Source organism: Adiantum capillus-veneris, chromosome 3 (assembly GCF_014529385.1).
Source record: "Adiantum capillus-veneris isolate H3 chromosome 3, ASM1452938v2, whole genome shotgun sequence".
In the NCBI taxonomy this organism is placed as follows: Eukaryota; Viridiplantae; Streptophyta; class Polypodiopsida; order Polypodiales; family Pteridaceae; genus Adiantum; species Adiantum capillus-veneris.
In genome coordinates, this window is record NC_140933.1 from 12,485,772 (window position 1) to 12,509,298 (window position 23,527).

General features: G+C 42.3%; 2 pseudogenes; both read right to left on the reverse strand.

Annotated features, from left to right (window-relative positions):
* Positions 1 to 18,325: 18,325 nt before the first annotated feature.
* Positions 18,326 to 20,470, reverse strand: LOC147460509 (uncharacterized; annotated as a pseudogene).
* A 15-nt stretch (positions 20,471 to 20,485) lies between these two features.
* On the reverse strand, positions 20,486 to 21,582 carry LOC147460510 (uncharacterized; annotated as a pseudogene).
* Positions 21,583 to 23,527: the final 1,945 nt, after the last annotated feature.

Consider the following 23,527-nt stretch of genomic DNA (forward strand, 5'->3'; position numbering starts at 1 on the left):
GTAAGTGTTTTGTATCAGAAAGTGTTTCTTATAGATATCCATGTAAATTTGAAGCCTCATGCTAACATCTTGACATTGCTTTGTGCAGTTGTATAAAGAGGTTGTTGCTTGCCTATGGCAAGCTATGTGGAAGGTATGAACTATACAAGGCCCCAATCAAAGATGTACCTGTCCCACATCAAACCGATGGAAATTCTTGCGGTTGGAGATGTCTTCTCCATGCAGAATATGTCCTGCAAAGCTACTTTGCATTAAAACCTTTCATGACTAAGGTAACTATTTGGCAATGCATTCAGTTAGTTTTTGTTTAGTTTATAAAAGAATTCTCACCATGTGGTCTTTCAATTTTGCAGAGTGCTTTAAAAAACTACACATATGATTATTTGCAAAGATACCGGGTAAGTTTAATACAACACCTGCTTACTATGTCTAGCCCCAGAGAACTTGAAGATAGCGGCTTGGATGACCGCACTATTGATCTAACAATACATGACGTGCCACCACGACAAACCCCTGCATCCGATACAGTGGAATCACAACGGGCCGAGGGGGTCATATCAGCAGAAGATGAAAGAGCCGAGGATGAGGAAAGGTCAAATGAGCATATGGAAGGTGCTAGTGTACAACCAGAGGAGACAATGAAAGAGCCAAGTCAGCCAGTGGAGGAGCCAAAAGAGCTTATGGCTGAAACCCAAGATGAGGAAAGCAGGCCTATAGATGAGCAAAAGGATATGGATGAGGAAAGCAGGCCTAGGGATGAGCAAATTGATATGGATCAGGCAAGGATGTATGAGGCAAGCCGGTCAACCGAGGGAGAGGAAATTACCTTGGAGGAAACCTTGAATGAGGCAGAAAGAGCCATGGGGGAGACCCCTGATGAAGATGTGAATGATGACTATGAAGATGTGAATGATGAAGCTAAAGCAGAGGAGAGCAACAACGACATCAACACTACAGAGACCCAGTATGGACCCTTGCTACCTGTAGATACGGTTGTTCCGGTAATGTCTATTCAAGTATGGCAAAATATGTTCAGCTTCTAACTACTTATATGTACTTGTCAACTTTTACAGAGGTTGATTATCTTGGACGTCAATGGATTGCTGATAATGCGCGTGCCTCTCGGTGACACAGAACCCTTTGAGGATTTGCAAACGTTTCGGATGGGAACTTGTCGAGTCGTGGTTCGGCCAGGAACCAAGGAATTTATTCAGTTTCTTCTTCCGCGCTTCAGAGTTTCCATATGGTCTTCGATGCAAAGGCAAAACTTGTCGCCACTAGTTACAATAGTTTGCAGTGTATGCGATGCTCACACGTCAGATTTTGCCTTTTTGTATGATCAAAGAAAATGTGTTACCGTTGAGGGCCACTACCACCCTAAAAAACCACACTTACCTCTTTTGTACAAACCGTTTAGCCAAATCGGTGTACCCTTTGATGCAACTAATACACTACTGATTGATGATACTCCTGAAAAGGGAGAACTAAATCCTCCGGGAACAACTATCTCACCACCTTCTTTCGAGGGGCATTCCTTCGATTTTTACCTTGAAGACATTCTGATTCCATACTTACAGAAATTGTATCTCAGTCCATTGTTCACGGACGAGTTTGTACTTTTTAATGAATTAAGATGACTCTTCTATCATGTCTTTGTCTTGTCTAACATTGAGAGAGAGAGAGAGAGAGAGAGAGAGAGAGAGATTTGACATGGTAAAGAAATGTATTTCAAGCACACTTTTTCACAGGGCACAATTGACAAATGAGCTCAATAAACTTCATGTATTGAAAGTCATTTGTATACACTTGGGTTCACAAGAATATCTGTTACATTGACACTACTTCAACCCGACCATCCAACTCTTTGCACAAAATATCTTTTTCCCTTCGCCGCATCACCTTACGGCCAGCTAGGAAAAAGGAAAAATCTGATAGGTCCCTGTGCTGTTTTTAGAGCCTGTTTTGGCCATAAACTGCTCATTTGAGCTCAGATTTGAGCACTTTGATATTGTAGATTGGGGTTTTGGGCCGTTCCAAACGTAATTGTGCTGTCCATTTTGCCAAATTCCTCACTATTTTCCTATTGTTTTGGCTGTGTAAGTTTCTCTTGTGAGCAAAGCCTTTGATCCAATTTGTGATTGTATCTGGTATATTTTATCCATATGGTGTGAGATATATGCCCCATTGGTGTTAGCCCAACTTCAATTTAGGTGTGTGTGTGTGTGTGTGTGTGTGTGTGTCTCTGTGTCTCTGTGTTGAGTGGGCAAATGGATAGTCTCTCTCCTCTCACTCCATCGGTGTGTTCCCTGTCTTGGCCAGGTGGGTTGTGTAAGCCGAGTGGTGCCCCATAGTGTGTGTGTGTGTGTATCATCCCAAGAGTGTGTGTCAGATGATTATATAGGCATTGTGTGTGTTTCCATCGCGCTCACAACGTATTGTAAATTCTTGATTTATTTCAAGACATTGTAATATTTTAATTTGTTACGGGATCAATGGGAGTTCCAAGTTATAAAGAACAGGTCAGTTACTGTGCCTAGGTTGCAGATTCAGTAAGTGAAGGAGCCCTAAAGGTCTTGGGCGCCGGGACATTGCATATTTTTACCCTAGGTATATAAGGCAGTGTGTAAAAGAAATTAGGGTTCTCAAGCTCATTGATTGAGAGCACTCTTTGGTGAGAGCTCTTGAGGTGTGTGGCTATGGAGTCCTTGAACTTCTCCTTGCTCATGTGACTTGGTTAACACTAACCAATGCTTAATTCTCTTTCACTATGCCTCTCTCATGCTTCTTATGATTGCCTATGATGCTTAGATTAGCTAGATCTTAAATAATTAGTGGTTAATCTCTCTATAATCTTGTGTGATTTTTCTCTCTTGCTTGTGTGTGCATGTAGGTTTGATTGGAGTCTGGTGCTTGATAGATCTATGTGTGTGTTCTTGCGATTAATGTGTGCATGTAGGTTTGATTGGAGTGTGGTGCTTGATAGATCTATGTGTGTGTGCTTGCGATTAATGTGTTGCATGATAGGATTAGTGTTGTGTGTGTCTTGCAATCGTTAGTGTGTGTGATTGGGTTGATTAGAGGTGAAGAGAAGTGGATGTGGAGCTTGCCCTTCATTGTGGCTTATCTCCTCAATAGGCCACGAAGCTCACCTCATAGAGTTAACCATTCGTATTTCCATGATTAGCTCACCAATCATGTGAATGCTTCCATGCCCTAGCCGGGTAGCTCATCCCTCCGGATTGACAACTTTGTTGGTCATTGGAGCTATGCAACGATGGAAACCCCCAACATTTGGTGCTGTTTCCAGGGACGATGGCCTATGCTAGTGTAATTGTGGCATAATTGGATGTGTTTCCTCACTAATTTCACTTGTGTGTTTATGTTTTTGAGGATTTTGGATATGTGTGCAAGAAGCAATGTGTTCATTATTCCCTAATTTATCACTGTATCTTGCCAATTATGTGTTTATAAACTCTAATTTCACACTAACCCCTTGCTAATTTGACTTATTTTGCTAACTTACACACTAATTTGCTATGCAGGATTGGAGCTTTCAACCGTTCAATCGATCTTCAATGGAAAGGTAATCAATGTGGTATTCTCAACCTCCCTAGAATCTAAAGATGTGTAGAAGTGTGTAATGATCCCACCATGATGCAATGTAATGTTGATGCTATGTTCGATTGAAAAATTTTGGATTGTTCGTTTTCATGTCGTCGTAATCCGAAAATTTTAAGATTTGTTGGCGTATGAAATTGATAAGTTGAATTGTTAATTGGTGAATGTGCGTTGCTAATTGTGTGTCTAATTGATCTAATTACATGCTTGAATGCTCAATTGCAAGTGTGTGTGCATTAAAATCAAGTGTGTGTATGCTTAATTTTAGGTGTGTGTACTATTTTGCCCTTGATTGTGCACCTAAATATCAATGTGTGCTTAATGATTTTTCAATCGTGATGATTGATGTGTGTTTTGGTCATGCCCAACTAGAGATTTGTGAAATCACATTGTAATTTCGACAAGATTAATCCTTTTGTGTGTCCATCTAAAGATTGGTAAAAACTGCCAATTATTAGTGTGTGTGTGTGTGTGTGCCTAAAAAGTATTTAATGTGCATGATTGATTCATTTTTTGATTGCATATTTGATGTGTGTAATGGTTAATTGTTGCGTTTTTTAGCTCAAAATAGGGATTTACACACTTCAATTGCGTCTAATTTTGTCACAAATTTTGCCGATTTAATTGCCTACTTTGGATTTTATTGATCAAATTATTTGGCAATTGAATTGATGTGCTTTGTGTGATTCTATTTGGCTACACTAATCCTCTATGTGTGAAGAATTTTTTAGAATTTTTTAGGGTATTTTTTGGATAATTTTTGGTAATTCTTTGCTAATTTTTGCTTAATTCCATAAAAATTTGATATCTTGCGATCTTTACAAGCTGTTTTAAATGCGTGTTTACGGCTTGATTTCAAGCGCATTTGGGATTTGTTTTGCCAAATTTTGAGCATTTTACTATTTCCAGGGGCTGGGTTGACGATTTTGTCGAATTTGACATTTTCGGATTTTATGGGCAATTTTTTGGGATTTTCTAGCGGTTTTTTGGATTTTCGGGTGAATTTCAGCGTTTTCGGCTAATTTTTGACCTATTTTTGGCATTTTCGGACGATTGAAAATCAAATAATAAGAAAAAATAATTTTTGGGCTTCAATACTGTGCCTTGCGGCGCATAAAATTCTTGTTGATGGATATCTTTACGGTTCGTTGGGATAGTTTCCGTCGCCATAAAAAATACTCTTCTTCTTTCTCTTCCCACTCCGGGTGAACCCACCCCACACTCTCACTCTCTCTCTTCTTTTACTCTCTCTCCTCCCCTTGCCAAAAGTCCGCTCATTAAACATTATCTCTCCCCTCTCACCCTCTCTCTAAAAGCGCGCTAATCAACCCTCTCACTCTCTCTCTCTCTCTCTCTGTTTCCCTCACTCTCTCTCTCTAACTCCCTCTCTCTCTAGTGTGCATTCTCTCTCTCCATTTTAACACACACACACACACACTCTACCTCCCCTCCTTTGTCGTGTAGCCCCCTGGGCCCCCGGCACGCTTTGTCAAAGCTCGAACACACACACGCACGCTCCCCGCGTCTCTCTCTCTCCTCCTGCACGTGTTGCCCGACTCTCTCTCCTCTCTCTTCCTCTATATCGTATTGCCCGCCAGACCCTGCCTTTCGGCGCTAGCGCACGCGCACACACACACACTCCATCGCGTCTTCTCTGCTCTCTCCAGCACGAGCTGTCACCGCCCAACTGCCCCACATTTCGCGCTTTGCAACTCCTACCCGCAATCAGCGCTGGCCACAGTCTGTCGTGTGGTGCTCGTGCTAACCATCCCGTGATCTCCAAGTAGTCAACACCGTCAACGCCTTCAACAGCGTCAACGCTGCTGCCACGCAAGCTGCCACGTGAGCAAAGGTAAATTCACCAAAAAAGGGGGATTAAAATTTAAAAAAAAACAAAAAAAATCTAAAAAGACAAAGAATAAAAAAATTAAAAAAGGGAGTAAAAACAATAAATAAATAAACAAGACAAAAATCCATTCAAAATTTTTTTAAAAAGGTCTTAAAAATTACAAAAAATAGAAATCATAAAAAATTCACAAAAAAAAATAAAAATGAAAACCTTATAAAAAGTTCTTTAAAAAAAAAAACCAAAAACTCACCAAAAAAAACTCATAGAAAATTCATTAAAAACTCAAAAAAAACACAGATAAATCACAAAAGCTGTAAAAGATTCATAAAAAGTCACACAAAATCATTAAAAAAGAAAACTGACAAAAAAATATCATAATAAATTGTAAAATTCACCAAAAATCTCACAAAAACTTCATAAAATCTTTTAAAAACCCCAAAAGAATCAAAATTTTAAAAAAAATCCAAAACTTTTCCAAAAAAAATCATAAAATACTAAAATTTTTAGAAAAATCAAAATTTCACAAAAAATTAATAAAAATAAAAAGAAAGTCGTCGAAAGTGTCAGAAAGGATCAGAAAAGCAAAAAAGCAAAGCCGAAAGAGCCACACACCAAGCAAGCAGCACAAAAGCGAGCAAGTCAAAAAAAGTAAAGCCGAGATTCTCAAACCGCAAAAGTGAATCAGATCAGCCAAAAAAAGCGAGCAAAAGGACCAACTCGAAGCAGTAGAGCGTGAGACAAATTTCAAAATTTTGCATGCTAGAAAACCAGGCAGGTGCAAGTAATTGCACTGAAAAATTAGCTTCCAGATGGACGAACAGGGACACAACTCACATGTGATTGCAGCTTAGGCTATTCAAAGCCCAGGTTTTCATCATCTAAAAGGCCCAGATCAATTTTGAAACTTTTGAACTAGAGTAAATCAACTCTTGTGAGTGTAAGAGCAATCAACTGCAAAAGTGCTTTGGATAAAGCAGTTTAATCAAAACCGAGCAACAAAATCTGCTAATCGATACCAAAATCTGCTAGGAGACAGTTTTTACAGAACCAGTCGACATGGACTCAAATTGAGCCGAGAATTCAAGTACAGTAGAGCAAACCAGTAGAGCAGGGGGTGGAAACACATGCACAATTGCAACAGAACAGCTATTATAGTTATATGGCTACAATAGAGATAAAGTCTGATATGAAGATTCAAAAGGCAATAGATACTTGATGAGCAGTAAAAGCAACACAGGAGCCACGAATATTATTGATCAGAGTAAAGCTATATTTAGAGAACTCCCAGATGTTCACAGAATTCAGTGGAGCCAGGTATTGCAAGCTCAAAGATGAAGTGCAGATAGAGGTGCAAAAAATCAATCCAAGTGGTTATCTAGAAATCTGCACAAGCCAACAAAACATATAGCTAGTGTATATGCAATTAGGATCATTGTACATGGATTACAGTGGTTAGAGCCAGTACTGGAAGATCCAATAGATCAACCAATAGAAGCCAGTCTAATTGGAGAAAAATGCCAAAGACAGTACAAAGTTCAAGATGGAGCATTCTACAACTTGATGCTCAGTGTTTTAAAAGAAGATGTCGACAACTTGGCAAGCACAGAAGCTGAAACTTTTCAGTATGAGCTTGACATGAGAGAACCAAATGAAATACCACCAGTCATGGTGTATTGCTTAGATTGTGGACGAAAAGGTGGACATTTGCTAAAAATTGTCCAAGAAATCCAGACAACAGGGACACATCAATTACCAAGCAAGGTACATAGAAAATTGGAAATGTGGATCTCGAAGTACATCTAACTTGTCACTTTTAATGCAATCAGATGATTCTGCATTACCATTAGAAGCACGAGCAAAAGCACTGCAAGTTCAAAATCAGCATAAAGATGCACAAGCACCTGAAAAGCTTAAAATTGATTCTTTGAACAACAAATTCCTGCATGAATTTGGTCAAGGTGTCGAGATAGCACCGAATATTGAAAAGACTGTTAGGTTTGAAAATAATTTTGCATCCATTGCCACAAGTGTGCAATCATTCAGGAGCCCAAGGAACACATCAAACAGAACGTTCTTAGCATTGTATGGTATACATAATTCATATGGTGCACACTATGTAGACCAAAAAGGGAAATTTATAAAAAAGAATCAACCAATGTTTGAACGGTCCACATACCAGCTCATAGAAGTGCGCCCAGTGATAGATAAAAAAGGATGGTTCATTTTAGAGGAAAGAATCTATTATAGCCCATTTTCTCTAGAGCTGAAGGATATTACCCGAGTGAATTGAGAAATTTGTTCAGAGCCAAACTCTCCTCCATCGGAAATCAAGGTTCGATGTTGTAACCCAACTAGCAAATACTTTGACCAAAACAGTCGTAGATATAGATGAGAGTCTAGCATCTATGATGCCTTGGGTCATGAAATCAGAGAAGCTCATATCATAGGAGAGCCATGGGATAGACAATATCAAGGCAAAGATAATGCTATTTATAGCTTGACTTGTGGAATAATTTGTCATGTCTCACGAAGACACGTAGGAAACTATGTAGAAGGTTTAAAGATGCCAAACATCAACAATGCTACCCAAAGTGTACCTTCACAGTCCCAAAAGGTGATACTAAACCAAAGCCAAACAATTTTGAACTCTTACAATGAAGCAGGCTATAGTGATCACCCTAGGAAGAGGGGAGTTGTAAATCCATCAAGCTCAGCTTATGCACCAGGAAATGCTAGACCAGTTATAAGCCCTAGAGCCTCTAGACAACAGACCCCTTCAAGACAAAAACCATTGAAAGATCATATGGTTATTTGAAGTTTCCAATTCAACCATATTCCATTAGAGTCTACAGATAAATGCCTCTATGAAGATCATCAAGGACAAAAGTTTTAGTTGATCTCCACAAATCAAAGTCAAAAGCCAATAAATCCCATAGTGTTCAAACAGTTACATGTGATCAAGCTCACATATGCATATCAAGATGCACATGGTAACGAATATCAGCAAGATGAGGACCTTGTACAAACCCATACGGAGGGCCCGTCTGAAGTCAAAGACTATCTAAAAATGATACAAAGCCTCAAGCTATTAGAACATGTGACAAAAAAGTCAAAGCCAATAAGAGAAAAGTACAAAAAACTACACAAAGGTCAACACCGAAATCTCCACCAAAGAGACAGATTTTGCCAGACAGTACAATGGATCTTCTAAGATCAAAGGTTACTCAGATGCACGTGGATAATGCTCATCAATTGCAAACAAGAAGTGCAATACACAATCATACGAGTCGACATCAACGAAAGCAGGTGGTCAAAGCAAAGAAAATGCAGATAAAGTTCAACCTAGTTCCAAGTGCAACATTGTTGGTGAAAACGAAGAAAATCTGTCAAGAGAAGTAAAGCTAGATTTTTAATTAGACAAGAACCTCATGTCTTTTCACACTTGGAAAAGATGTAGCCAACCACATCTGAAAGATGCTCCCTTGAATTTGTGAGCATATCTGGAGACAAATGAGCAGAATGCTGGGGAATCATCTTCACCACCATTGACGTAAGTTCACAGATCATCATAGCTCAATTCCACGTGATCACAGCAAAGGATATGCCAGACGACATCATAATGGGAATGCCAATGGCCCAGAAGATGTTAGAGATACAGAATGCAAACATGACGCAGTCTTCGGAGACAACAAAGAATGAAGACCAATACTGGTCACCCGCGGACGATAGCACAAAGTCCTCAAGCACAATTCAAATAGAAGATCTTATTGAAGATTATTCATCTTCATCGAACAGAATTGCAGAAGGAGGCATCAAGAAGTGCAGATCAAACAGAGCAAAGAGCAACCATGAAAGCTATTGAGCAAAGAATGCCACCAAAGCCAGAAGTAAAGAAGAACAGAATTGTAGACAGCCAGGAAGCAATAGGAAGTCCAAAGATCCAGAAATTACCAGCTAAAGCAGTTGATGAAAGTCAGATTGAAAAACATAGTCTCAAGTCACCCTCCATAGAGACACAGTAAGATCAAGATGAGACCATGGAAAAAGCACGACAAAGATCTTCAATAGAACCAACAACAAGAATAGATAGAGTTCTCAGCAATACAAAAGGAGCAAGTGTCAGATGCAATGCTCTACTAGATAAAGAAACAACATTCAAAGCATTCTAAAGATTACTCAGGAAAAGCCAGGTAACATGGAAATCATGGGTAAGTCTATAGGTCAAGAAGAAATGGTTGCTACCCTTAGCATCCAACATCATGAAGAGCAAGTAAAGTTTCAGGTGAAGCCTTCAAAGGAAATGCTTGCAGATGTCATCCTTGGACATCAGTGGTTAGACCAACACAAGGCCTACAAAGAAGATAAAATGCTAATACTCTCTTTTTCAAGAGGTAGCCAACGACAATTATAGGTACCGTTAATGCTAGATTCAAAGTTGCAAAAGTCACAAGAATCAAAGAAAAATCTTGCAAAAGTCACAAGAATCAAAGACAAATCTTGCAGACAAAGGTAAAGCTAAAGTGGAACTTCCATCGATTAGCAAAGAAGATGTGACATCTTATGCCTCTACATCAAAGAACCCTCATGGATCAGCTTTTTCAAGCAAGTCAGGCTTTCTAAACTTGAAGTCAATTGCTGACCCAACTGAAACTAGAAAAGCAAAGATATATCAGCCAAAGTACTCAAGAAAGCAAAGGAAAGTCAAGAAAGTGTTTGTTTCGAGTAGTTTAGTCAAAGTCAATGATCTAGTTTGGATTAAAGACAGGAATTCAACACAGAAAGATAAACACATAGGATGGATAGAATCACAATGGAGCTTAAAAGAACAGAGTACTATGGAGGTAACACACGTATATGGGTGTCAAAACCGCAGTTTAGAGCATATGAAGTAACTTTAAGTCCCTCCCAAGAAAGAAGGCCCACAAGGTATCAACCTCGACAATATCCTAGGTTACCTAAGCAACAGGTATACAACAGAACTAAAATGAAAGATGCTAAAGTCTACTACAAATCTCAAGAGAATACAGAAGAAAGATGGATCTTAAAGAATCTTCCTCTTGGACAAGGATTCTACACAGGGTATACAAAGATTTGGCTACCAGTCAACCACAAGCCAATTGCAACTACACTAGACCTGCATGAAGATCTCAAGAACTCAACAAGACTTAGATCATGGCAAAGTCAACAAAGGAGATACAAAGGTCATCAAGAGATTTGGATTCCTAAGTCTTCCAATGCTCCTAATCAAAAGCCAAATTCCGACAGTGAACAAAGGCCTACAACAATATCAAAAACTCCTTACAACAGGCCCAATTGGAGAATCAAATTGATAAGGGAGTCTTCATAGTCAAAGAAGGACCATCCAACCAACATGAATGCAAATTCAAAGAAGATAAAACAAGTATGGCAAAAGAAACCTTCAATGCCAACTTGGTCCTTCACTAATCCTCTTTTTGAGGATTCAAGCTTACTTTTACCTGAAGAAATGTTGTAGTAAGCACTAGAATGTAAAAAGTCAAGTCCCCACGATGCAAAAAACACTCTTTGGTATAGTCAGAGTCGGCGGGCTGCTGAGCCATAAAATGAGCAAAGCATTAGTCCCAAAGCTTCAAGTCATATTAAACTCTATGCTAAGAGTCGTAGTTATTAGGCTTACGCTCAAGCTGGAAGAGTTGAGCATATCTAAGTCATGTCGCTCATGCTGGATGAGATGAGCATAAGAGTCGAAGTCTATTAACTTACACTTGGTGGAGTGTCATAGAGTCCAACACTCATACACAATGCACAATAAGATGAGAGCACATATCCTTGACAATGAAAACCATTCTTAAAGGGGTGCCAGCTTGCAAAGCCATGTCATATGCTTTTATAGTTACACCATCTTTCTGAGAACCCCTCAAAATCTTTTTTGCACAGCATATTGTTTCCTATGCATTTCTGTGTATGCATAAATAGGATGTCCCATCATTGGACATATGCATTAGACACTCTTTTTGCTACCACCTATACACCTTGAATGGAGCAGGCAAACCAATGTCATGCTAACCGAAAAGTCATGCAGTGCAGTCAATACTAAGCAAATAGGAGGCTTGGGGACTGCCCAACGCTCCCTATCCTTGTTGTTGACCTTGGTGTTAAAGCCATTACAAGCAACAAAAAAGACCTTGGGTCATGATAATCGACAATGGAAAGACATGTCATACAATGAAGTCAATATGAGGCAAATAGGAAGCTTAGGGACTGCCCAACGCTCCCTATCGTTTGGTGTTGACCTTGGTATAGCAGACGAGAAAGACCATGGTGATGTGATTACAAAAATGCAATTGAGTCAATACTAGGAGAATAGGAATCTTGGGGACTGCCCAACGCTCCCCATCGCTTGGTGTTGACCTCGGGGTTAAAATCACTACATGCGACAGTGGAGTCAGCACCAAGCGAATAGGAGGCTTGCTGACTGTCCAACGTTCCCCATCGCTTGGTGTTGACCTTGGCAAATTAGCGTCGGTGCAGTAAATTTCCATGAATATTATATTTTTTAATTCCATATCTATCAGTGATAATCCCTTCAGTAGTTTATTAATATTTCCCATGCTAATAAGTACTCCAATAATGCGCGTATCCCAAAGGCACTTTTTTTCCACTAGGTTTTTTCCCTTTGGTCATCCAGGTATTACACCCTAATCTAGAACCTCATCATTCTACTTCTCTTGTACATAGTTTTTATAAATAAACATAAGCCTCCTCATTATGCTATTACAACGGAAAAATGCAACATCATCTCTCACATCAAACATATTCAGACCAATGAAGATGCTGCAACAAATTCAATGACAAATGAAGACAATCAGTCCATCAACAATCAATCAAAACCTTCCCTTGCCTCGACGGAAACTTTTCAACAATGCCCAAGGACGGGCACTAAAATCGGAAGGGGGGGAATGTTAACTGAGTCAACGTCAATTAACAGGAGCTGCTAAAGATCGAAGACGTACGGCTGCACATTGAGGATGATTACAAAGAAGCAGTGAGGATTGGAGTTACACATTTTCCCAAAATGGTCACGTATTGTAAATTCCCGATTTATTTCAAGCCATTGTAATATTTCAATGTGTTACGGGCTCAATGGGAGTTCTAAATTGTAAAGAACAAGTTAGTTACTATGCCTAGGTTGCAGATTTAGTAACTAGAGGAGCCCTAAAGGCCTTGGGCGCCCGGACATTGCATATTTTTACCCTAGGTATATAAGGCAATGTGTAAAAGAAATTAGGATTCTCAAGCTCATTAGTTGAGAGCACTCTTTGGTGAGAGCTCTTAAGGTGTGTGGCTATGGAGTCCTTGAGCTTCTCCTTGCTCATGTGACTTGGTTAACACTAATCAATGCTTAATTCTCTTTCACTATGCCTCTCTCATGCTTCTTATGAGTGCCTATGATGCTTAGATTAGCTAGATCTTAACTAATTAGTGGTTAATCCCTCTCTAATCTTGTATGATTGCCCTCTCTTGCTTGTGTGTGCATGTAGGTTTGATTGGAGTGTGGTGCTCGATAGATCTATATGTGTGTGCTTGCGATTAGTGTGTTGCATGATAGGATTAGTGTTGTGTGTGTCTTGCAATCGTTAGTGTGTGTGATTGGGTTGATTAGAGGTGAAGAGAAGTGGATGTGGAGATTGCCCTTCATTGTGGCTTAGCTCTTCCATAGGCCAAAAAGCTCACCTCATAGTGCACTTGTAGGCAAAATAGGGCAAATCGGGCCTCATTTACACTTGTTGAGCTAGAGAGAGAGAGAGAGAGAGAGAGAGAGAGAGAGAGAGAGAGAGAGAGAAATGAAATGTTATATTAACATCTTCAAAAGGCCAAAGTGACCTATGAGACTAGAAAGTTATAATGTGGTGGATCTGATACAAAGTCAAAGTAATGAAAATGACAAATGACAACATAAATACTATGGAATCCTAAACTGCTAGGTGTGAACTAAGCAGCTAGCTGGGATAGCTAAATCACAAGAGATCCAGCTAGCTGGGATAGCTAAATACTATGGAATCCTAAACTGCTGGCGGATCTCATCAATCTCCTGCGTGGTCAATAGTCTGACCGGGCATCGTGCATGTTGCGCCAAAGTGATCCGAATCCTCTGATGCAGCCTCCATCAATGTTGTGTGGTCCTCTGCAATCGTGGGTGTCTGGATCTCCCCAGCTCGATCGCTCGATCGATTGGTCGCTTGGTTGATCCATGTGCCTCTCGTGTGAGGCGACGAGCTCTCCTGTGATAGTAGCTCCTCTGGATGTCTAGTGTCTGCTCTAAAGAAGTCTGTGATCTGTCTTTAAGACTGGCTAGCCTCTCCCCTCATCAGGCTCTCTCTGTGTGTCTGTGTAGCTCGAGCAAAAATAGACCCATGCATCTCTGATCCTTGTACCGCATGACTCTGGAGAGTGGTCCAAAGCGCTCTCTGAACAAGCAGTGGAAGCGGCCTTGTATCTCGTAGTAGACGAGGTAGTGGCATGTGTAGTGCAACTCTATTTTAGGCTCCATGTCACACAGGAGGCATGTCCTGGCCTCTGCTAGTACTCCACTATATCTCCCAGTCTCAATCTGCAGCTAGTGTGAAGATGTGCGTATCTGGCCAATAGCACATCGTATCCCATGAGACAAGTGGGTGTCCATGTATCTGGGCCTCATAAAAAAATCGTCCTCTATAAGCTGGAGAAGATGATCTCTGTAGAAAGCCATCTTCATGCCCAACTCCTGTGCTAGGTTGTATCCATGTCCTCGTGGTGTCTAGCTGAGTCACGTCCCGATCGATGAGCTTGGTCATCTCGGAATGTGTAAGAGTCAAAGAGGGAGCATCCAATGAGTATTGGAAGGGGGGAAATCTGTCTATACTGAACCCATGCACCTGAAACCATGATGTCATCTCCCCATACCAGCATGTTGTATCTCCGTGCATGGCTAACTGTCGAGAGGACTCAAGTGCAAGGTGGGCATATCGTCTTTGGGAAGTTTCCACATGCGGTGTAGGAAGGAGACAGATCTGGTGAGCACCTCAACCACTAGTGGGGGGGCAGCTAGGTTTGCTCGGATAATGGCACATGGTACTAAAGCCAGGATATCATAGAGACTAGTGGCTTCTCCGTGTCTCCCCATCCATCAGTGCGACATGTCCTCCCGTGATGATCCAATGAAGGTCCCCAAATCTCTACTCCATAGAGCAATGCAGAAGCCACCAAAGTGTCAAAGAGCCAGAGATTCGTCTAAGGCTCCTGCAATTGAACTATGAACACATCCTCTCCAATCTACCCAATGCTGCATTGGCTCTGGTCAATCTAGTCTCTGTTGCTCTCCTCAATGAAAATGTTGGTCCACTAAAAACCACTCCAAGGTAAGTGTAAGCATCTGTATACTCCACTGTCTCCTGATCGTATGTGAATGTGGGCGCTGACCTCCTGATCCGTTGTGGGGTGGTACTAAATACCATGACCTTGGTTTTACCAAGGTTGACAGACAAACCACTTTCATGGGCAAACCTATGCAAAGCATCCATGTGATGTTGCATCCCCTCCAGAGAGTCAGATATCAACAGAATATCATCAGCATATAACAATAGTGGAATCCACGTCCCTGCCAGCTGTGCAACCTCTATCACCATCTCTCTCAATGTAGTCAGAAACCTCATCCACATACATACCAAATAGAGTAGGAGAGAGCGGGCAACCATGCTTCACCCCAATCGTGGAGTGAACCGGTGTAGATAGACCCTCTGAGGTGCGTACATGTCCCACTATTGATCTATATAGCTCCATGATCCCCCAAATGAGCTCCGTGGGTACTCCCATCTCCTGTAATCTGCACATCAATCTAGCTTTGGGTACTATGTCAAATGCTTTGTGGAAGTCCACAAAGCTACAATAGATCTGTCTCCCATGTGATCTGCCCTCCTCAATGATGGCTCTGAGCGTCAAGATATGGTCAAGAGTAGAAAAACCTCTCCTGAACCCTACCTGCCTGGCACCTGCGCGTATCCCCTCCCTCTCTGACCATCTAATCATCTGCTGCTCAAGAATGGATGCGTACAACCGTGCCAATGTGTGTCCAATCATGATAGTGCAATAATTCCCATGCTCCATATGATCTCCTGACTTGAAGAGAGTTACAATAGTAGATAGGCTCCAAGTATTAGGCAAGCACACATGGCACGGTTAAACATAACTGCTAGAAGCTCTGCTAGTAGATCTCTGGCATGCATGAAGTGCTCAGCCACTAAGCCATCATGATCATATGCTCTCATAGTCCTCATCATGTCAATGGCCTTCCTCACCATCTCAGCGGTGAAAAAAGAACATGTGTGGGGACATGGATCGAGGGGGTTGGGAAGGGGCAGCTCTCCAGGAACTGTGTACAAAGATGATGCGTACTGGCCCCAGACCTCTGTAGAGGTAATGGGGGGGGGGGGGGGGGGGGGGGGGGGGGGGGGCTCATGAAAGAGGCGCCATGCCTCATGTGAGTCTTGACTCAAGAATAGTTGGTATAGATCCTACTCTAGGCAAGCCAAATTAAAAATGCCCTCTTCTTCCGCTGCACTAGGCGTCAGAGGTCAATCTGTGATTTTCTGTGAGTGATGTCCCCCAAAAGCACCTCCCTCTTAAGTCTAGCTCTAGTCTCGCGGAATTTCTCATCATACCAGTTGTTCTAGGGCATGCTTTCAAAACAACATCTCTGCTTAAGCGGGGTGTGTGGGTATGACTCTACTGCTGCATCATGTAATGTCTGTGTCAGTATAGTAGTAAGCTCCTCCAGAGATCGCCCTGGCTCCTCTGTAGAGGCGTCTGTAGATCCCATCTATGTATACAGAGTCCATCTCCAGCGTGCAGGTGTAACGAGTAAGGTTGTTGCATGTGGCCTGTGTGCTACACTAAACTGGAAAGAGATGGTCAACGAGAGAGAGAGAGAGAGAGAGAGAGAGAGAGAGAGAGAGAGAGAGAGAGAGAGAGAGAGAGAGAGAGAGAGAGAGAGAGAGAGAGAGAGGGAGAGAGAGTGTCTTTGCAACCTAGAGCATACTACCGCATTCTTGCTTACTATGGTCATTTTGGGCCACCACAAGCCAGGCGATTTGATAAGTATGTTAATCTAATATCCCTTGACCAACATATGTGAGTCACACTATACGAAAAACATCATAGTAATCAAATCAAGGTTGAGAATTTAGCAACCTATCAAAGGATGGCAGAGGGGGAAAACCAAGTCCAAATCCCAAAAGTTTTTGCTAGTGCACTTCCCAAGCCATGAACTTTCTAGGCACCTAATCACAATCATGATTGGGGATGGAACATGGATCGTGATCCATGCTCCCCTACCTCAAAATTAAGGAATATTTCACCTAGTGAATGCCCCCAACAGTATCTCTACACTGGTGTAATCACTGTTGAGAAATCTTGCAAGATATGGATCATAATCCATGTCTCCTAACATGCCAAAAAAGGGCCAAAACTCACCCACAATTAGATCAAGGTAGGAGAAACTCAGCCCTCAAATTTGAGAAAAAATGGGCTCCTCTAGACCCAAAAACCCTGGAGCTTATCCACAACTCCCACAAAGAAAAGAACCCGTTGACAAATCTCTAAAGAACCAACAATAGACAGAAAGGCTACCAAATTTGATTTTAAGCTCCAAGGCAAGATCAAAACAAAAGAATATGAAACAAGCATATGAATCGCTGGGTTCAATTCGCTGGATACCTCAGAACGGGTGAGACACGTAGCCAATCGTGCACACAACGGTAGTAGGCGGAAGGGTAAAAGTCACAAACGTGACTGCCCTTTCGCCGAAACGCACAACACTCTTTGGTCTAGAGCGATTGTTCTATTTCAAACACACTACACAAAACAAAAGACGATGCTCCATCAGAGTATCATTCCTCATAAGAAGAGGAGTTAGAATCACCTTTGAACAGAAAGATAACACAATGGCTAGATCAAATCCCAAAATCTCAAGCACAATGCTCCATGGAAGAAGCCGAGAAACTAAGAGAGGAAAAATTGACAAAACAAGCGGTGGAGAAGAAGAAAATAGAGGAAATCTAGCAAAATCAACCTCCCTTCGATGAGAGGATGATATCAAGATTGACACAAAGCTCAAAAAAATCAAAGAAGAAAGATGACAAAAAGCATGAGTGGAAGTCCAACTGGCAAGATCCTCCCGTATATTCATCCGCGAAGTGTGCAGGAAACAGGGCTGTATCGAGCAAGGAAGAGATAGACTTAGCACATGAGGCCGGACGGCCGCCGTACGACGGCTCCTTTATTCCAAGAATATACTCCGGCCGGCCGACGATATTGAGCACATGATAGCCGGTCGGCGCCCAACTGGTGGCCGGCCGTCAGGCCGCCGGAGGATTTGAGCACATGGATAGTGGCCGGACGGAGACAATAAGCCCTTGATCTCCCTAAAAAATATTTATTGAGTTTTTTTGTAGTTGAGTAGACGCGTGCTACGAGGGGAATCCATTCCGTCAAAGTCACATAGGATTTGAACCCAGCCCCTCCACAGGCCATGCACACATTCTCCTCGAAGGTTGCCCAAGCCTTTCAAGGATATAATGCTTTTTTTCTTTTTTTAATTGCCATGCAAGCATACGTCAACACTCAAACAAACAGTGAAAAACATGAAGCCATAAAACAACGCAAAACAAGTATATGAAACAAGCATATGAATCAAGCACATGATACAGTATGCACACACGTAGAAACATGCAACAATGCAAAAATAAAAAAGCGTACCGTCAGATCCAGCTATTCCTGCAGAACACACAAAAAAACAAATCAGTTTGATTCATCCAATTAGTGCACACATAAAGATTTGCGCTCTCAATTTTGCGCGATTCGCCTATTGAAATCCGTATATAGTGCTGTGCGCATTCTAAGGCCTGCTGTGCGCTGACGCGTCATCTCACGCCACCTCAAGGCCTCCTCCGCATTGGGGTGTGGGTCGATTTTCTCCAAAGGCTCTGGTTCACCCTTCAGTTGCACAAAATTATGCAATACGCAGCAAGCGCTAATAACCAAGGGAGCAAAGGGAAGATTTACATTGAGGTCGCGGAGAATGCGCCATCGGTTTTTTAATATACCAAATGCATTCTCAACCTTAACCCTACCCTTCACAATATGTCTATCAAAAACATTCTTTTGTGGCAGGTCTTGTCCACCTTTGGATTTATAAGCTTTGAGAAGAAAACTCGTTGGCTTATACGCTGAATCCCCCACAATATACGGCCTCACTCTCAAGCCACTCACTTCTAGAAGAGGCGTATTCAAAACCTCGTTCCGCTTCATTTGAGCATATATTGCAGACCCCTTGAAGACTGTGGAGTCATGTGTGCCTCCTGGTGCACTACAAACCACATTCCAAAATATTTTTCTGGAGTCAACAATGCCTTGAAGAAGAATGCTGTGGAATCCATGGCGACTAACATACTGTGCAGGAAAAAAGTCACCCTGAGGCTTACGTGCAAGCTTTATGTGAGTGCCATCAACTGCACCACACATGTTTGGTAGGTCTGTAATGTCTTGAAAATCTTCTATGATCTTTGCTAATCGCCTTCCCGAAGGCGTCTCTAAGTGGGTCCAGACAAGCATCTCCTAAGTGGTGAGTGCCCTAATGATAAGGTTGGTGTACTTTCTAATGGTAGAATCTCCCATCCCAAATAATTGGCATAATGTTCTTGTAGAATGGCCATGTGCAAGTCTCCATAGCACGCAACCAAGTGCTTAATCAGCTTGGATGGGAACCCTAGACCATCCATGCACATCAGGACACGGGAGATGGGGCAAGATCAATTCTTTCAGCTCATGAAATGCCTTGTAAGACATCCTATAATACATCCTAAAAATAGCTTGACAGTTTAGTCGCCCTGATGTCCAAATAGCTAAGTGGATGACATTCCAAAATGTCACCTGCCTAGGGAAGCACCACCACATCCGTGGCTCCATCCCGACTAAACCATCCTCTATCAAACCAAACATGGATGCAATGCAACAGACTACACAACCAATCAAACAAAAATACATAGACTGCATTCTATGCCTCCTACGATCCTGCCTTGGGTCTTCCTCGCTAGGGGAAACAAGATGCAAATTTAGCAACAACAAAAGAAGCAGTTCAACTGCATCATTATCATCCATCCTACATTTCCAAAAAACAAAATAACACATTAAAAAATAATACCAAGCAAAAGTTTGATTCCATTTAATTTCTCCCTCCCTCACTCCCTCCCTCAAAAACAATTTTACGGCGATTAGTAAAGTACCTTAGGTTTGGTGACAATCTTTGCGAGATCCAGTTGAAATTTTATGTACATCTACATTCGTCGAGCCTCCTCGTCCATCCTAAGCTTCAACAATCTTTCCTCTTGGGCAACCTGCTCCTTCTCGCAGTCTTTCATTGTTTGAGCCATCCCTTTCATCCCCTCTCCGAGCACTTTGGCAATAGATCCTAGCGATGTGCGTTTGGGCTCTTTCATTTTTTGCGCTTTAACTCCAGGAAGGTTATCGACCTGAGGGATTCGTGTTGCATCCCCCGCATCCACTGTGCCTACCACACTCGCAGTCTCCTCTACAGTAGTCTCACCCTCGCCTCGACCCTCGCCCCCTGTCTCCCCACAAATCTCTCCCTCCCCCTCATCCTCTCCATCATTGCAGCCATCTCCCTGTTGAGTGCCCTGACTCCCTGCATGAGTGCTTTGCGAGCTAGCACTATCAAAGGCTCTGGGAATTCCCACACATCGTGGAGTGGATGACCACAAAGTGTCGACCACCTCGAAGTATTCACATGTGGACCTTACCCCCCCAGTGGTTGTTGTTTTAGATTTTTCTTTTTTATATTTTTTTCTAAGAGTGTCTATGCGGTTCCTGACCTGCTCTGCTGTAAAGGTGCCAATTACCTCATTGTTTAATTGCAATCTAACTTCATCCCAGTCTTTCGGTCTCAAATTGCCTTTGTTCACATGAGACCATCGATCTTCGTAGTGTTTAAGCAAGGTCGATGTTGCGGTCTCGTCCCACACTGGTATCGCCACACGAGGGCGTTTAGCCCCCTTGGTCGACTCACTAGATGAGGTCACAGGAGGACGCAATGGAACAATAGATGGGACAGTGGACATAAGAGAAGGCCTAACATTCAATACGGGCATGGTCATAGAAGCCCCCATGCGAGGAGGCCTGAAGCCTTGGGGAATCAACGATGAAACTGATGTAGGTTGGGGTCTTGGGCGTATGAAGGAAACACCCGGGACAACACTCGACTGGAAAGGGATGGTCGGCTGGCTCAATCCTATGTTCTCAATTGACTAACCCTCACTCAATGAGCCCCCCCAACCATCCTCTTGAAGCAACTGCATAAACCCTAGGTCTTCGTTCATTTGGGTTTCAGACATTGTTTCGTTACCACCCAACCCACTAGTCTCTCTCGAAGGAACACTCTCTTGGCTGTCTAACACTCCCTCATTAACTCTACCCGTTCGTTGACCACCCTTAGCTCGGTTCGGGATGCGTGCATTGTAGTGACTCATTGGATTTTGGCCTACAAATATCCATTCATAGACTCAAGAAGGAATACATGCATTTCACTTAATGGGAGACCCTCCTCTAAAACCAAAAGACAATCTATTGAAATACATGCTCTCTATTTAGTTTTTTTTTTTTTTCTGGAAATGCATACCACAGTACTCTTAAACTAAACAATTAGGCTTGAGGTGCAATACTCCTTGAGGTGCACTACTGTGTGTGCAAGAAATGCACAAATGACATTTTCTGGAAAAGCATTAAACAATTAAGCTTGAGGTGCACTACTGTGTGTGTAAGAAATGTAGAAAAGGCGTTTTCTGGAAAACCATAAGTGTGTGTGTGTGTGTAATCCCCAAGCAAAGCGTGTGTTGTTGGGTTTGGGGGGGGGGGGGGGGGGGGGATACCTTCGCTTCAACCAATTAACAAGGGCTCGTGATGCTGTCGAAATGCAGAGCTGCTGGATATGAGCGAAACGCAGCAGGTGTGGAGAACGCAGTTGCTGAATATAGCCGGCACAGGGATTCGTAGCCGTTGCGCTTATACGCTTTTGATTGGCCAGCCATATTTGGCTTGGCTGGCTGGAGTGGGAGAGGCAAAACTCCTCTCGGCGAGCGGCCAGCATAAAAGGGCCTGTTACGTCATTAAAAATGGTGCCGACCGGAGCCTTTTCAATGATGTGCTTGCTCACTACAAGAGCAATCGGGAGCAGCTCGGCGGTGAGCAGATTCGAGAGCTTGGGGCTCAACCAGGCTTGCAAGGTCGAGCTTGTGAGCTCATGACCAGGAGCAATTCAATTGAGGGCGAGAGAGAGAGAGAGAGAGAGAGAGAGAGAGAGAGACTTTGACAGAGTACAACAAAATTTGATTTTTAACCTTGATTATGTAATAGCGTTTTGAAGAACGCTGGAAGGAGAAGTATGCCACTTGGAATCACTTCATTGGAAGGGAAAACTGAAAGCAAGGGTAGACTAGAACTGCACAGAAATCCAAGGCTAAAATTGGAGAAGCAAAGGCAACCGCACGAAAAGCCATGGTCTAGTGAGAGAGAGAGAGAGAGGAAGGACTCCGAAGGAGGCAAGAACATCGTGTCCAACCGACACAGCCTTCTTCAGCTATACACATGTGGCGTGCCAGCCTCTCTCTCTCTCTCTCTCTCTCTCTCTCTCTCTCTCACACACACACACACACACACACACACACACACACACACACACACCCCACCCCTTCCCTTTTCTCTACTTTCACCAGGAAAGCGCACCTTTGCGGTCCTTGTATGCAATATAAGGATTTGGGTTTCAATTAGCAAGGCTCGCCTCAACAAGAAAACACAGATTTGGCCTTGCAGAAGCTCCACAAACATTATACACTTTCTTAGCAAGGCAGATTCGAGAGAGCTTTAGTCAAAACACATTCAGCAGAATCATCTGTATGTGTCAATCAGTCGGCAAAAGAGATCGGAGTTTGCAGGGGACTTTGAAAACTTCTGAGCATATCAAGAATTTTCAAGAGAGACTTCACTTGCATGCACAATGAGGGCTTTGTAGGTTTGAATTTGTGAATTTGTGGAGCTTAGTTGGACGCCTGGGATGACTCGAGCACTATCGAAAAACGCGGTTACTTTCATACCGTCCAAGTCGCATAGCTCATAGTAATCTTTGAGGGGACTTCCACAACGTCTGCTTCAGCTGGCCTGCAAGCCTTTACTGAATAAATCTTATGATGGTTAAGGACTAATTTACTAAATAAGGTGAAGCAAATCGCTACCAAGTCTTGGAAGTTCTTGGAAAGGGAAGCTACGGGCTTGTGTGCTCGGCAATTGACGCATACACTGGAGAGAAAGTTGCCATTAACAAGATGAATGACATATTAGAGCATGTTTCTGATGCTATTCAAATACTCAGAGAGATTAAAATCCTTCGATTCTTGCGACATCTTGACATTGTTCAAATTAAGCACATTCTACTACCCCCCTCTCCCCGTGATTTCAAAGACATTCATATGGTTTTTGAGCTTATGGAAGCTGACCTTTACCAGGTCATCAAAGCTAATGATGTCCTCACACAAGAGCATTTCCAGTTCTTCTTGTACCAGCTCTTGTGGGCCCTGAAATTTATTCATTCAGCTAACATATTTCATCTCATCGTGATTTGAAGCCAAAGAATGTTTTGACTAACTCTGGTTGCAAGCTCAAATTATGTGATTTTGGATTATCTGGAGTCACATTGACTGGCTCGTCATCTACCATTTTTTTGACGGACTATGTTGCAAGAAGATGGTATCGTGGTCGAGAACTTTGTGGTTCTTTCTTGCAAGACTAACAGTTTAATTTGCAATACACTACTGCAATATACATATGGGGCATTGTATGCATTTTTGTGGAGCTGTTGATGACTGGAAAGCCTCTTTTTTCAGGGAAGAATATCGTTCATCAGCTGGATTTAATAACCGAAAACAAAAAAAACAGGGAGAGATGAGAGAGAGATGCTGAGCGTGATACTGGCCGCGGGAT